Source organism: Phascolarctos cinereus, unplaced genomic scaffold (genome assembly GCF_003287225.1).
Source record: "Phascolarctos cinereus isolate Bilbo 61053 unplaced genomic scaffold, phaCin_HiC Scaffold_9;HRSCAF=440, whole genome shotgun sequence".
In the NCBI taxonomy this organism is placed as follows: Eukaryota; Metazoa; Chordata; class Mammalia; order Diprotodontia; family Phascolarctidae; genus Phascolarctos; species Phascolarctos cinereus.
The window spans coordinates 253566390-253583795 of NW_027556402.1; positions in this window are offsets into that span (position 1 = coordinate 253566390).

Sequence of the window (17406 nt, forward strand, 5' to 3'; positions counted from 1 at the left end):
CACTTGTCCAAGGTCACACATCCAGGACATATGGGAGACATGAATTGAATTTCCAATATACCCTGCAACCTCCTCAATCCAAATCAATGAGGCATGGACTTTAGCATTCCTTGTGGACACCTATCAACTACAGGGATTTAACCTTCTTGGAGGCTGATCCTTGAATCAGAAACAGCTAGGTGGTAAAGTAGATAGAGTTCTCAAGAAGGCTTGAGTTCGAATCTAGCCTCAGATATCAGCAGTGTAATCCTGGTGAGTCAGTCACATAACCTCCTCCAGCCTCAATTTCCTCATTTATTAAGTGGGGATGATATTAGCGTCTATTTACAGGGTTGTCGTGAGGATCGAACAAGACAACACATATACAGGGACTTGCAAACCTTGAAGTAATATGTACACGTTATTATGATCATTATTACTATTGAATATTATCATTATTATTAGGGCCTGGACAAGTAGGTGGAGCCATAGTACATAGAGCGCTGGGCTTGGAATCAGGAAGACTCATCTTCCTGAATTAAAATTCTGCCTCAGACACTGACTAGCTGTGTGACCTTGGGCAAGTCACTTCATCCTGTTTGCCTCAGTTTTCTCATCTGTAAAATGAGCTGGAGAAGGAAATGGCCAACCGCTCTAGCATCTTTGCCAAGAAAACCCTAAAATGGGTAAGGAACAGTTGGACGCGACTGAAATGACTAAACAATAAAAAATTACCAGGCACCGTGCTGAGTGCTTTACACATATTACCTCATTTGATCTTTACAACAACCCTGTGAGGGAGGTACTGTTACAGATGAGGAAACTGAGGCAAACAGGGTGAAGTGATTTGCCCGAGGTCACACAGCTAGCCAGCGTCTGAGTCTGGATTTGAACTCAGGTCTTCTCGACTCCAGACCCAGCTGCTCTATGCACTATGGCACTACCTAGCTGCCTGGGATGGAGGTGGAGGTCAGAGCCAGCGAGGAGGGGATGAGATGGATGACGAAGCGATGGGCCGGGTATCACGACCCAGAGATCCATACAGGGCAGCCACAAAGATGGACAGGGCGCAGGGAGAACAGGGGGAGGGGCGGCTGCTTCGTGATGCTGGCAGAGGGAGCATCTGATGGGAACCAGGATGTGCCAGCTCCTGGCCGGTGTATAGGGAGATGGGAGAGGAGGCGATGCAGAGTGCGCACAGGGGAGAGCCAGGTTGCCATGAGCACCAGAGAGAGAAGGAACCTGAAAGGAAGTGATCTCAGCTGGGAGGATCCCAGATCCAGAGCTGGGAGGGAGCCCAGAGCTGTTCTGGTACAACCCTCCCCTTTTACAAATGAGGAAACAGAGGCTCAGACGGGGAGAGCGACACCCCTGAGGTCACGCAGCTGGAAAGGTACAGAGCCAGGCTTTGAACCCGGTTCTGACTCCGAATCTAGGTCATGCGATGGAAGAAGTGTCTGGAGGGCTAAGGAAGCAGGGATGGAGTGCCGTTGAGGTGACTGTGGCAGGAACACGGGAAGGTATTGTAGGGTCCCTTAAGCTCTGACTGGGGTACTTTATTTCATCACATCTTGGGCATCATTTCATCTTGCTGCCTTCACTCCGGCCATCATCTGCACCCCATTCACACTGCAAGATTAAACTTCCATGCTGGAACCACCCCAGGCTTTAAGAAGCCAGATGTGGACTTGTGCCATCCAGCACCAGGCCTTTCCACCTCACCCCACCCCCCACATACAAAAGGAGCCTTCCTCCTTTAGAATCTAAGCTCCTTGAGGGCAGGAAGCGCCTGCTTGTATCCCCGGTGCCTTGCACAGGGCCTGGCACATAGTAAGCATTTTATCTTTATCTTCTCCGTGCTCCTTCTCATCGTTTGCATAAAGACATATTTGCTTCTCAGAATTTTGTATCTGTGGGCACTAACCTTTCTCACTCTGGGGAACGTAAATAAATTAATAATGCTTGATAGAAAATTGATATATAGCTATATTAATAACTAAGGCCTTTCTTCCCTCACTAGCTGTGTGACCCTGGACAAGTCACTTAACCCTTGCTTGAAACTGGAGAAGGAAATGGCAAACCACTCCAGTATCTTTGCCAAGTGTCAACAGGATTTTACTGAGCCAGTCACTAACCTGAGAATGACAAATAGCAGGCCAGAGATAAAGTGCCAGCAATCAGGTAGCTGTTTAATTAATTAGTTTCATTATGAGGAACAGATTTGCAAATCAGGACTTCTCCAGATCTGAATTCCGTCTTGTTGGAGTGAAGAGGATTTTATACATAAATCACAATGGGAAGGGAGGGGGGAAGGTGGATTACAAACAATGGTCCCCTAGCCCCAGAGCGGTTTCCCACCAGGCCACAAATGGAAGACAGTACAACAGTTCTGGAGTCAGTCTTCGGGGGTCGTGACTCAGTGGGTCACAGGACCAGAGCTCTGTGACGGGACCTGAAGTGAAGCGAACGTCCATAGGCACAAGAATGCCAGGGGTTGGGAGCACTCTCAAAGGTCTGACTGACCGTTTCAAGGTGCGTTGTCAGCCTGACTCAAGCTAGAAAAAGCTATTCTGAAAAGTCTGATGTATTAGTATATTCATTACACATATTATATCAGTTATGAAGATCATGATTCTACAGACTCCATAATGCAAGAAATTATAGAATAATCAAAACACTGAAAACATGGACAAAACTGTAAGGTCTCTTCTATCAAAAACAGGAGAAATAATCTAAGACTTGGATTTCCTGAAAACCTCAACCATGAAAAAAAAAAGCCTCAGACTCTTGGTTACAGGGAATATAATTCCACATAACTCTTTTCTCACATGGGATAGCTCTCTGATGATGGGGAGGGATACAGGGGGAAATATAGGTGATGCAAAAAAGAATGACTTATTTTAAAAAAAAAAAGAATTCTGATCAATGGAATGACCATTCACGACTCCATAGAACCGCTGATAAAGCACCATCACCCTGCTTTGTCTTCCTGACAGAGCGGTGATGAACCCAAGGTGCAGAACAAGACATTCATTTTTCAAGACACCAAGGGCAGCTAGGTGGCGCGGTGGATAGAGTGCTGTGACTGGAGTCAGGAAGACTCGTCTTCATGGGTTCAAATCCACCCTCAGACACTCCCTAGTTGTGTGACCCTGGGCAAGTCACTTTACCCTGTTTGCCTCAGTTTCCTCATGTGTAAAATGGGCTAGTCAAGGAAATGACAAATCATTCTAGTATCTTTGCCAAGAAAATCCCAAATGGGGTCCCAAAGAGTCAGATAGGACTGAAAAAACTGAACAATAACAACACTCAGCTTGGGTACCACTTTGAAAGATCTAAGAATACCAATCAACACAATGACCAATGATGATTCCAGAGGACCAGTGATGTCGACTTCAGGACAAAGAGAAGTGATGGAATAATTTACAGAGTGAGGCACATTTTGGGGGCACAAATAACAGATTTGGTGTGTGTGGCTATATTTCCTTATAATTTTTTCATGCAAGAAGAGGTAGAAGGGAGGAAAAAAATGATATTTTAAAATAGGTAAATGATCCTTTCTAAAAAATAACAAAATAATAATGCAAACTACACATACAACCTTCCTCAATGCTCCAGAAAATATAAAGGCAAAAAGAAAGAAAACTGCATTCAGGAAGAGAACAAAAGTAGACGGAATGCCTAGTAAGGTCTGAAGAACCTTGGGATACTTCCCAGGAAACTGAAGGGCTGCACCTGCTCTTGAACTCCTCGGCTCGCTGTGGAGTTTCTGAGAAAAAAGGAAAAGAAACCCACTTTGTAGAAGGCGCCAGACCCAGGGGCACAACATTCTGGCTTTGCAGAAGGTTTTCTTTGCTTTTGGGGGGCACAGTCAGGGTTAAACCCCAGGTTCCAGAAAGCCCGGAATCTTGTGAGCTTTGGAAACAATCCCCAGTGTGAATAATAAATTCAGTAAATCAACACACCCAGCATTGTTCGTCTAGCTTGAGGCTCTTTGGGCAAAGCCACAATCTGAATGCTGCAGTTAAATGAGCCCGTAAAGCCACAAACCCATCATTGCTTATGGGAGGGCACGCAATAAAGGAACATAGGAGTCTGGGCTTTACCACTCCCTGAAAGTTGGCATTTTAGATTTCAGCGAGCAACTTTTCTTTGCTCTCAGTGCCCTGCACATAGTAGGCACTTTATTTGTGCAACTAATTCCCTGAAATCAACGTCTATATATGTAAGCAATAGATGCACTGCCTGAGGAACGACACAAAGTAGGTGCTTTATAAATGCTTGGAGATAGTTTAATATCCTCTCTCTCCCTCTCTGTCTCTCCTGGCTCTGCCACTTACTAGCAATCTTGGGCAAGTCACTTAATCTCTGGGGGCCTCAGTTTCACCATCTGGGCAGTGGGACAACATAGTCTGGAGCCAAAGGACAAGGGTTCAACCCTGACGGACTCCATCACTTACTAGCCACATGATCTTGGGTGAATCACCTCCCTCTGCTGGGCCTCAGTTTCTCCCCCTACAAAAGGAGGGGGCTGTATTTGGAGGGCTGCTAAGGACAGCCCTCAGTCTGGGCTCCCATGATCTCTAACGCCTCATTCCAGGTGTGCCTATGGTCCAACTCTTGATTTCTACTGGAGTTTTCCAGTTAGCCACGGCTCACCTTCGGGTGACTTAGGGATGCCTGGGAGAAGATCAGAGCAGCCAGGATTCACCTCCTGCTGTCTTAGAGCACAAGAAACGCTCCACTGCAGCTGCCTCATTGAACCTGACACGTGTTCAAATTCCACAGCCACAGGGACTCAGGAAGCCGGGAGCAAAACCCAGCAGCGAAGGGTGAAGTGACTTGCCTGGGGTCACAGAGCTAGGAAGTGTCTGAGGTCAGATTTGAACTCAGATCTTCCTGACTCCCTGTCCATGCTCTCTGGTCTGTGCCTCCTCACTGCCCCTCCAAGTGCTTTGCAAACCTCTAAGACCTACATCCATGCCATCTATGGCTATTATCTGTTATTCTTACCTTCCCCCTCAATCCTGTCTATTTTTCCTAACTGAGGGCAACCACTGTATCTGAGATCTTCTCCTCTTTTATCTTAAGTATATATTTTAAAGCCTATTTTGTAAAGCGCTTAGCACAGTGCCTGGAACACAGTAGATGTTATATAAGCATTATTATTATTTCTATTACTAATATATTATTAACTTTATTATAATTAATAGGATAAAAAGGGTAGCTAGGTGGCTCAGTGGGGGCTTGGAGTCAGGAAACTCATCTTCATGAGTTCAAATCTGGCCTCAGCCACTTAGTGACTGTGACCCTGGGCAAGTCACTTAACCCTGTTTGCCTCAGTTTCCTCAGCTAAAAAATGGACTGGAGAAGGAAATGGCAAACCACCTCAGTATCTCTGCCAAGAAAACCCCAAATGGGGTCACAAAGAGTACCCGACTGAAACAATAACTGAACATCATTAGGTATGTCTAGAGGCCACTAGGTGGTGCTACATGTAGAGCGTTGGACTCGGGAGTTGGGAGGATGCATTCAAATTCACCCTTAGATATTAGCTGCGTCACCCTGGACAAGTCCCTTATACTCTCTCTGCTTCCATTTCCTCATCTGTGAAATGGGTATATCGTAGCACTTATCTCTCACGGCTGGTGTAAGGATAAAATGAGATATTTGTAAAGCATTTTGTAAACTTTAAAGTGCTATATAAATACTGTTATTGTTCATATTATTATTATTATTATTATTATTATTATTATTATTATCTCAGCTTTGTGAGGAAGGTGCTATTATCATTCCCAATTTCACAAATGAGAAAACTGAGGCTAAGAGAGATTAAGTGACTTGCTCAGGGATTCATAGCTGGTAAATGTCTGAGACAGAATCTGAATTCAGGTCTTCTCTGGTGCTCTAAGCCTTGCACTCCTTCCACTCTGCCACCTAAACTAGGTGGGACTAAAGGCTTCAGAGCCTTGAAATAAACAAGGAAAAAAATACAACAAAATGTTTTAATTTAATGTGGAAGGAGGAACCAGAGAAAGAGGGTGCAGGGTCCTGAAGGCAGAGATTATGGGGAAGGGGAGCTGAAGTGACTGGGTACAGAGTCCGTCTCTGCTCAGTGTCCTTTTACGTCTCCTTTCCTTCTCCTACCCCTGTTCAGAGCGGGTGCTTTGGGCCCGAGGGCGGGCTCTGCGTGGGCACTACGTATGCTAACAGGAGCTGGAGTTCTTCTCCCAGGACCACCTTCATTGGCCAAGCCTGTGGGCCACTTTCTTCAGAGTCTAAGATTCTCCCACCATTCAACCCGAAGCTTCTGGCCTAGGTGCACGGCGGGAGGATCCAGGAACAGAGTCTGTCAGCGTGGCACTGTGGATCTGGGTTAGGGGACCTGGGTTCAGCTCCCACCTGTTGTTCAGCCACCTCTGTGACTTCGGACAAACTACTTAACGTCTCATCTGTAAAATGGGCAACTTGAGCTAGACAGACTTTAAAACTCCCTTCAAATATAACCTTAAATCGTATTTCCTGTCACTGGGCCACAGCTTCTCATCCCTAAAGCCCCTTCTCCCTCTAAATGACTCATCAATCTACTTTTACGATAGCCACCAGAATTTAATTTGTGATAATAATACTAGTAATAGGTAAGAATTAGAGAGTGCTTTAAGGTTTGAAAAGTGCTTTTACATACATTATCTCATTTAATCCTCACAACAGTCCTGGGAGCTAAGTGCTATTTTATGGTTGAAGAAACCGAGACAGACTGAAGTTAAGTGACTTGCCTGAGACCATGCTTGAGTTCATATCTTCCTGACTCCAAGCCCAGTACTTTATCCATTGTGCCACCAAGGTGCCACTATTTTCTGTGGTCCTTATTCTGATGTTTAAAGGGTTTTTTTAATTTAAATTTATTTTTTTAGGCAATTTGGGGGTTAAGTGACTTGCCCAGGGTCACACAGCTAGTAAGTGCCAAGTGTGTGGTCTGAGGCCAGATTTGAACTCAGGTCCTCCTGACTTCAGGGCCAGTGCACCTAGCTGCCCCTAAAGTTTTTGATGTGACAGAATCCACCCACTTAGGAGGTCAATTTCCAAACACTCTTTCTCTCACCTTTCATATTTTCTCTGTCTCTCTGTCTCTGTCTGTCTCTCGCTCCTTCTCCCTCCCACTCTCTCTTTCTTTGTTCATTCCTTCTTTGTTTCTTTTCTTTCTTTCTTCCTCCTTCCTTTCTTATTCTTTCCTTCCTTCTCTCTTTGACCCTATTTTATTTAATTAGCATTCAGTAGGTAATTGATTATCTCTAAATTTAACCAAATTACCAAGGAGAGATACGCTCTCTTGGTCAAGGGGTCAAGTCTCCAGGAATTCATTTCTAAACTTGAAGCTAAATCCAAATAGTTAGGCAAATGATGGACCGAGTCCTGGGTCTGGGCTTGAGCCACGACTTGGCCACTTACTGACTGTGGGACCTTGATCAAGTCATTGCGCTGCTCTTACCTTCCATTCCCTCATTTGTAAAATGAGAGGATTAGGCTAGACACCCCCTGAAATCCCATCGGGGTCCACATGGGATCACGTCGGCAGTGGGTCTAGTGTCTTGAGATGCAAGGACTTCCTCCGGCTTTATGCTAGAGCACAGCATTTAGGGCGTGAGAAAGGGCAGGACCGGTCCACTCGGGTGAGTGGTTCCCCAGACTGCACCGACTAAGAGACGGGAGGTGCCCCAGCAGGAGAGAGCTCTCCCCAGTGTAGGACCCTCGCTCTCTGCCCCACGGAAGGAGAGAAACGTGAAATCCTGCTGCCACCTGGTGGACGTTATCAAAACATACTGTAGACCCACCAAGGTGGGTCAACCAGAGAGGCACCCAGTGAGCTCCATCCTAGGGGCACCATGACACCCGTGGGCAAGAAGCCCGGCTAACGAAAGAGGCTCATGTGCGGTATTCCCAGTCAGAACCTCGGCTCACACACAAAGCCTGTCCTGACCACCATCCCCTGCCCTGCATTACCCTGTCTATACTTCTACATGTGTGGTCCCCTGACTGATAGAATGGATGCTCCTTGAAGGCAGGGGCGATTTCGTTTTTGTCTGGGTATGTTCAGGGCCTAGCACAACGAGGGTCACCACCTTCCCTGCAAAGGACAGAGAGGCTGAGTGATTTGCCTTTGGTCACACAGCCAGTATATGCCAGAGGCAGGAAGACCCAGGTCTTTCTGGCTTCTTGACCAGCCCCCTCTCCACTAGGCCGTGCTGCCCTTACTTTGTGCCCTGGAAGAAACACTTGATTAATTGATATACCAGATCAGGCTCTTCCAGCTGGATTTCCCATTTTAAGGAAATTCAATTCAATTCTACAAATGTGTATTAAGCTTCTACTAATTAGGATTCGCGGACACACCCCTACCCTCATAAAGCCTACAGTCTAATGGTAGATGCGGCATCGGGCACATACAGAAATACGTGTGACCCAAGGCAGAGTGGGGCCAGGCAAAGCACCAGGAGAAAATCTGAGTGACAGGCTGATCCCCTGAGCTTCAAGGCCTGCCTTTCCCAGAGAAGGTGGGATCTGAGAGAGTCCCTGAGCAAATGTAACGCTTTTCATAGGCAGGAGGGGAGGGGGTCAATGCCAGGCATCACAGGGGATGACCTGCCCGCCGTGCGCAGAGGAAAGGGCATCCCAATGAAGAAAGCCAGCCTGTAGACGGTCAGTTCATCCCAGTGTAGTGAAAACTCCTTGATGATAATAAAATAAATAATAAATAATAAAATAATAAAAATAATGATAATGATAATAGCTAGTATTCACATAATGCTTTAAGGTTTGCAAAGCACTTTACAAAAGTTAGCTCTTTTGATGCCTACAATAACGCTGGAAGGTAGGTGCTTTTGTTATCCCCGTTTTATAGTTGAAGAAACTGAGGCAGGCAAGAAGTGCCCGGGGTCATCCATGTAACAAGTATCTAAGGTTGGATTTGAACTCCTGACTCCAGGTCGGGAGCTCTAACCCCTGCCACCCAGCTGCCTCCAAGAAAGTCTTCAAGAGTTGCATAGGAGATTGTTTTTGTTACATTTAAGCCACGCTAAGCACCTCCAGCATGGGTTAAGTTGGTCCAACCCAAAGAGTGATTGGAGTCAGACCCGTTTACCCCAGTCCAACATTTTCCCGTTGTTAGAGCCTAGAACCACACCTACACAACCTTCAGCTTCTTCATCTGTGTAACAAGTGTATGGTGTGTGCTGTGTGGTGGCCACGTAGGTTTTGTGTGGCCACATGACTCTGTCTAGACGTGGCTCAAAGGGAGGCAGAATAGATGTCTCTGGCCTCTTCTCCACAGGAGCCTCCCTGCCAGGAGGGGAAGCAGGAGGCTGGGGCAGAGGCTGGGCCACGCTCTCACCTCAGAGAGAGGGGGCACCGGGCTGGAGTCCTTCAGTAGGGGTCATCCAGGGAACAGGATTCTAAGTTCAAGCTCAGCTCCTGATTCCTACTTTTATTTAATGGGAAAGGAGCGTCCAAAGCTACATCTCCAAGGCTTGGCTGCCTTCCCACCAACTATCATTTTCACAATGAACACAAGGCCTTGCAAATAGCAAGAAACTCAGTTATGCAAATAGACAGCAAAACAGAAATCAGATAAAGTATACATAGCAGGTTATATTCCAGACAGGGCAGAGTGAAAGAGCTCTCCCATTGGGAGCAAGATATCTCAGCTCAACCAAGAGGGAAGGAGAGACAGACAGACAGAGACAGAGACAGGCAGACACAGAGAGACAGACAGACAGACAGACAGATGGAGACAGAGAGACACACAGAGAAAGAGAGACAGAGACAGGCAGACACAGAGAGAGACAGACAGAGAGACAGACAGACAGACAGAGACAGGCAGACACAGAGAGAGAGACAGACAGACAGAGACAGAGAGACAGAGACAGGCAGACACAGAGACAGAGAAAGAAAGAGAGAGAGAGAAAGAGAGAGAGAGAGAGGAATGGGGATAAAGTGGTGGGGGAGACACAGAGACAGAGACAGAGACTAAGTTCCAGGTCTCATCTAAAGGGGAGATGCCCCCAAGTCTCCAGCAAGCTGGGCACAGGGACGTGATGGAGACGGCCAGCTCCTCTCATGTCAGCCTCTTCCCAGGGTCTTTCTGTCCCTTCGGGGACCTGCAGAGAACTTGAAATTCTCAAAAGGAGAAGCTGGAACCAGGCAGGACCTCGGTCCTCCTTGCTCTCACCACCTCTCCCCAGCCCTCACACAGACACGGGTTATTGTTCTCTATCACTAAGGACAGAATCCATACAACTGGCCCTCTGAGCCAAGGCTGTCCCTGTAGAAAGCGGATGTTATGATCTTTGAACAATCATTAACATTTCTGTAGGACTCTAAGGTTTGCAAAGAGCTTTACAGCTATCGTTTCACCTTACCCACTTAACACGCCAGGGAGGTAGAGGCCACTGTCGTCCCTAGCTTTTCTTGTTTGTTTTTCAGGCACGTCCTGCTCTTGGTGAGCCCACTTGGGCTTTCCTTGGCAGAGATACTGGAGTGGTGTGCCATTTTCCTTCTCGAGTGGATTAAGGCAAACAGGGTTAAGTGACTTGCCCAGGGACACACCAATAGCTGGTGTCTGAGGCCGGATTTGAACTTCCCGACTCCAGTCCCAGAGCTCTTGCCACTGCACCTAGCTGCTTCCTCTGCATCCCTGTTTTACAGATGAGGAAACTGAGAAAAACGGCAGTTCAGTGAGTTGGCTAGGGTCACGCAGAGGGTATGCGTCTCAGGCGGAATTCAAATCCACTCCTCTCCCCTCTCCGAGGCCCAGCCCTCTTTCCACCATACCATGTGTCCTCTCTGCGGCAGTAAGGAGCAGAATCAGGACCCAGATTCCAGATGTGAACCCCAGAGCACCATGGGTGTTGGAGTGGCTATGCTGACTCCAAATACACTGTTTAGTTTAGTGTGAGCAATGCTGGACTTGGAGGCAGGGTGGATTCAGGGGGTGTCTCACGCTTGCTCCAGCAACTACCAGCTGCTTGACTTTGGGTAAGGCTCCTCTGAGCCTTAGTTTCTTCATCTGTAGAATGGGTATAACTGTTGCCAAGGCCACCTACAGGGCCTCTGGACACCTGAAATTGCTAGGTGAATGTGGATGATAATTATGCAGACCGGGTCTGGTCCATCATTGCCTTCGTCCTGATCTCGCTGGCTTCCTTCTTCCTTGGCTGGATCAGGTGCCTCCAAGGTCCCTTCTGGTTCAGAATCTGAAGCATTCTTGTGTCGTGGGCTCCTTTGGCAGTCTGGTGAAGGCTTTATCACGCTTATTTTTTTAAAAAATTCATAATTGAAGGAAATGCTGCATTTCAGTTAGTCATTTGCTCATTTTTCCAGCTGTGTCTGACTCTCTGTGACCTCATTGGGAGTTTTCTTGGCAAAGATACTGGAGGGGTTTGTCATTTCCTCCTCCAGTTCATTTTACAGATGAGGAAACTGAGGCAAATTGGGTAAAGTGACTTGCCCAGGGTCACACAGCTAGTAAGTGTCTGAGGCCAGATTTGAACTCTGGGAGATGAGTCTTCCTGACTCTAGGCCATGCTGTCTGCACTATGGCACCAACTAGCCGCCTACATTCCAGTTAGAGACCAGTAAAAATAAAGATGTCACTTTCCCCTGAAATCTCTCCCAGGTCCGGGGACCCCAAGTGAGAAGCTCGGGGTCTAAATCAGGCATCCTGTGACCTGGATCCACAAGGGCATTTGCTGAAGTTCAGGTCACCCAGGTGGCAAGGGCCCAGAGCCCTTTCCATGGTATCAGGCTCCTCCAGGCCACCCGCAGCCACCCAAGGTCCAGTCCCTTCTGAGACACCAACACTAGCCAGCATTTGCCGAAGCACTTCAAGGTTTGCAAAGCGCTTTACAGGTATCACCTCATTTGAGCCTGAGGACAACACTGGGAAGTAGGTGCTATTGTGACATCCATTTTATATCTGAGGAAACTGAGGCACTTGTATGGATATGTGCAAGTCTCCTCTTTTCAGCCTGTATAAAATGGGGGAAATCCCAGTAACGTCAAGCCCCCAGGGGCATCTCAAATGAGATCATATATGTAGAGTATTTTTCCCCCAAAATCTAAAGCTCTAGGTAAACAGCCACCGATAATCAAAAACTCTTGTCAGAGAGGAGTAGGTAAAAAGGGAAGATGAACCAGTTAGGGCACAGGGCTAACAACACAGGGCTGGATTCCTGGCTTTGCTACGTCCTTCCTAATACTTTAGGCAAAACTTGTCCCCTCTAACCCTATTTCCTTCTTTTTATGAGAGGGGTTGAACTAGATGATCACTAAGGTCCTTTCCAGCTCTATGAAAGTGCTAAAATGCTTTTTAAAAAAACCAAAACCCACATGTTAAAACTAAGAGGAAGGCCTCCAGCACACCGAGTAGGTTCTCTTGGATTTTATGTTGGGGAGGATGGGAGGTGGAGGCCTGGGTTTGGAGTCAGAGAATTTGGTTTGACTCCTTTAACACTTATTTCCTGAAAGCCGACAAAAAAGGAAAATGACAAATGCTGGAGGAGCTGTGGGAAAACAGGTACATTGTTGGTGGAGCTGTGAACCGGGTTCAGCCATTCGGGAAAACAATTAGGAATTATGCCCCAAAGCCTATGAAACTGTACCTTTCGACCTAGTGATACTATGACATGGCCTCTGATGGCCATCCAGCTCTATACCCCAAAGAGATGAAAGAAAGAGGAAAAGGGCCCACATGTACAACAATATTTATAGCAGCTCTTTTTGTGGTAGCAAGAATTGGAAACTGAGGGGCTGCCCATCCCTTGGAGAATGGCTGAACAAGTTGGAATATATGATTGTGACTGAATACTATTGTGCCAGAAGAAATGATGAAGGAATGGTTTCAGAGACACATGGGAAGACCTGTATTACACACGAACCACAACGCTGTGACTTTGAAGATTTAGGCCTCACGATGAAACATCTCCTGATGGAGAGAGGATGGACTCTGAGGGCAGTTTGAGACGTTTTATTTAAATAGCCAAGGCTGGAATTTGTTTTGCTGGACAATAGATGTTTTAACAGAGGTTTCTGGTTTTCTTCCTTTTTTCTGTGGAGACGGTAGTGGTGAGAGGGAGAGATGGATCTACAGGAAAATAAAACTAAAAAGATTTTTTAAAAAACACTGCCTGAGTGACCTTTGGTACATCTCTGGCCTCAGTTTCCCCATCTGTAAAATGAGGGTAGGGACCAGATGGCCTCTGGGGTCCCTACCAGCTCTATCTCTGACCAGTGACCAAAAAGAGGAAGAGTCAGTATCTGCTCTGGACAGAGCACTGCCCCACCTCTGGCCTCAGTTTCCCCATCTGTAAAGTGAAGGGCGTTCCAAGGACCCTGCCCCCCCAACCCCGCTCCCATGAGCCCCTCTAGAGGCAGAGGCCAAAAAGGCCCTGGGAATCCCAAAGCATGGAGCGGGAAGGTCACCAAATACGGCCTCATTTTACAGACAGAGAAACTGAAACAGACGCGCCCGGCCCGGGACAGTCTTCATCAAGATGGCGCCCGAGCCCAGTTGCGCCTGCGTAGTGAGCGCTACTCAGGAGTCCTTACACTGCGCATGCTCCCTGTTTTAAATCCCACAAGCCCCTCCCCCTACCAAGCGGACAATGTTTACAACGGCCGCAAGCGGAAGCCTCGGTGGGCATGGCGGAAGGGGGGGTCCCACCGGAAGTTACGATGTTAGTCAGAGGGGCCCAGTCGGGGCCCTTCTGCTCCTTCCTGCGCGACTGCTCGGAGGACTCACGGCCTTAGTCCATGGGCGCTTGCGGCTTTTCAAGTTCTGTTCCGTTCCTCGCCCATTGCCGGAGCCCATTGCCGGAGCCCCTGCTGCGTACAAAGCACCGCTCTGGGTCCTGAGGGTGCAAAAGCGCAAAACAAAGGAAAGCGCGTTGAATTTGGAGCGGGAGGCCCAGAGTTCTAATGTAGACTCTGCTTCTTTGTGGCGGGGAGCTCACCCTCTCCAGGCAATAAGCATTTGTCAACCACCTGCTATGTGTCGGGCGCTGTGCTAAGCACTGGGGATGCAGAAGGAAGCAAAATACTGTGCCTGCTCCCAGGGAGCTCCGTGTAAGGCAAAAGGATGCTCCCGAAGCAAGCTATACGCTGTTCTCTCCCTCCCTCCCTCCCAGAGACAAGAATAGAGACAAGCAGTTTGATAAAAATTATATGTGTTCATCATGTGGTGAAAGAAAACACAACCAAGAAACCCAGACCCAAGAAAGTAAAGTAAACAAACAGTGTGCCTCTACCTGCGTTCAGGCTCTGCCCGTTCATTCTCGGGAGCTGCGGAGCGGTTTTCGGGAGGACTCCCTCAGAATTGTCTTGGATCATTGGATTGCTGAGAATAGCCAAGTCAGATCATCTGATGTGGCTGTCGCTGCATGCGATGTTCTCCTGGTTCTGCTCGTTTTGCTCGGCATCAGTTCATGTCTTTCCAGGCTTTTCTGAGAGCATTCTGCTCGTCATTTCTTACAGCACAGTGATATTCCACCACAATCATATACCACGACTTCTCCAGCCATCCCCCGATTGATGGGCATCCCCTCAATTTCTGATTCTTTGCCACCACAGAAAGATCTGCTATAAATATTTTTGTACATATAGGTCCTTTTTCCTTTTTTGGGGGGGGTTTAGGCAATGGGGTTAAGTGACTAGCCCAGGGTCACATAGCTAGTGAATGTTATGTGTCTGAGGCTGGATTTGAACTCAGGTCCTACTGAATCCAGGGCCAGTGCTCTATCCACTGTGCCACTTAGATGCCCCTCGGTTTCCTTTTTTTTTTTTTTTAAATCTCTTTGGGATACAGGCCTAGTAGCTTGATGGGTTAAAGGGTATGCAGAGTTTGATTGCCCTTTGGGTATAGTTGCAAATTACTCTCCAGAATGGTTGGATCAGTTCACAACTCCACCAACAGTGCATCAGTGTCTCAATTTTCCCACATCACCTCCAACGCTTGCCCTTTTCTTTTTATCATATTAGTCAATTTGAGAGATGTGTAGTACCTCGGAGTTGTTCTAATTTGCATTTCTCTAATTGAGTCACTGGGAGAATTTTTTTACATGACTATTGATTTCTTCATCTGAAAACTGCCTGTTCAAATCTTTTAACCATTTGTCAACTGGGGAATGACTTGTATTCTTATAAATTTGTCTCAGTTCTCTATACATTTGAGAAATGAGGCCTTTATCAGAGACACCATAAAAAATTTTCCCCAACTTTCTGCTTTCCTTCTAATCCTGGCTGCATTGGCTTTGTTTGTGCAAACCCTTTTTAATTTAATGTAATCAGAATTATCCATCTTATATCCCATGATGCTCTCTCTCTTGCTCGGTTATAATTCTTCCCTTTCCATGGATCTGACAGGTAAACTATTTCGTGTTCCTCTACTTTGCTTATGATATCACCCTTCAGGTCTAAGTCATGTGACCGTTTTGACCTTATCTTGGTATACAGTGTGGGATGCTGGTCGATACATAGTTTCGCCCAAACTATTTTTCAGTTTTCCCAGTAATTTTTGTCAAATAATGAGTTGTGGTGCCAAAGGTCTGGGTCTTTGGGTTTATCAAACACCAGATTACTATGGTCATGTAGTACTGTGTATAATGCACCTAACCCATTCCACTGATCCACTATTTCTTAGCCAGCACCCGATTATTTTGATAATTACCTCTTTGTAATACAGTTTGAGATCGGGTACAGCGAGGCCCCCTTTTGTCACATTTTTTTTTCATTGATTCCCTTGATATTCTTGGCTTTTTGTTCCTCCAGATGAATTTTATTATTTTTCCTAGCTCTACAAAGTAATTCTTTGGTAGTTTGATTGGTGTGGCACTGAATAATTAAATTAGTTTAGGTGGAATTGTTTTTATTATATTCGTTCAGCCTACCCATGAGCAATTAACATTTTTCCAACCCTTCAGATCTGACTTTGTGTGAAATGTGTTTTGTAATTGTGTTCATGTAGTTCCTGGGTTTCTCTGGCAGGTAGACTCCCAAGTAATTTTATATCATCCACAGTTATTTTAAATGGAATTTCTTTTTTTTTTTTTTCGTGAGGCAATGGGGGTTAAGTGACTTGCCCGGGGTCACACAGCTAGCGTCAAGTGCCAGGTCACATTTGAACTCAGGTCCTCCTGACTCCAAGGCCAGAGTTCTATCCACTGAGGCCCCGAGCTGCCCCTTAAATGGAATTTCTTTCTACCTCCTGCTGCTGGGTGTTGTTGGTTCTATATCGAACTGCTAGTGATTGACGAGTTTCCCTGCATCTTGAAACCCCGGGGCACCCTGCCCAAGTCCCCAAGCCTTAGACAAGGCCCTGGTAAAGCAGAGGGTCTCGTTTGCCCTTGCTGTGTGGCCCCTTCCCCTCCGGGCCTGGCCTTGAGCTGGGAATGTTTTCTCACTTTCCTGCCAGTTGCCTTCCAAGCACCCCCTTTTCCTCCCTTGGCTGACCCGCCTCTTTCTCCATCCCTCCCTCTCCTGGGACAGGCCGTGTGCGCTGGGGGGCTCCAAAGGTGGCTGGAGGTGCCCCCCCACCCTGGGCCGCCAAACGGTGGAGAGAAGCCCAACCCCACCATTTGCTGGGCACTTGGGCACACCAGGCTTCCCCGTCCTGCGCCCTCCCCTTTCCCGCTCCAGGGACCCTGGGGATGGATCCGTGTAGACGCTTTTCCTTCCAATGGGAAGAATGAATGTAAGTGCCTGGAGGGCTGGGGCTGGCTTGGCTTATTATCCTCGTTCTCATGCTTCCTGCAGGTGCAGCATGAGCTCAATCAATGGTTGATTGAGACACAAACGAATTTCTCCTGGGACTACTAGACGGGGTGGGGGGGGGGAGCCAGGGGTTCTGAGAGGCACAGGTGGGGAGGGCGGCTTGGACAAAGGCGTGGAGATGGGAGATGGCTTGCTGGTGTGCCTAACACGTGACGAGCCTCCACAAGCACCTACTACGTGCTTCATCCGTAGATACAAAGAGCCGCCTGCCCTCGGGAAGTTGACATCTAAGGGAGACTTCGACGTAGACCCAGTGAAGTAAAATAGAAGCCTGCTAACTAACGGTCCGGCTTAATGAGCGGTGGGAGGAGCGGGGCGGCGGCGCCGCGAGGCACGCCGGGACTTGCAGTCTTCCCCTCCCCTCAGGTGAGCCTCTAGGGCCAAAAGCGGAAGCAAGAGGCCCGGACCGGCCCCCCTCACGAGAGTTGACTGCCACCCGCATTGGCCAATAGGCGCTCGGCTCGGCGCTAGCCGCACGGCGATTGGCTGGTCTCTCGGCGGCGGCCCGGCCCTTCCTGCCCGGGATTGGCCGCGTCTTCAGTTTTGAAAGTCGTCACTTCGCCCGCGTTTCACTCCGCAGCGGCTCCAGTTGCGGCAGCGGCGTGT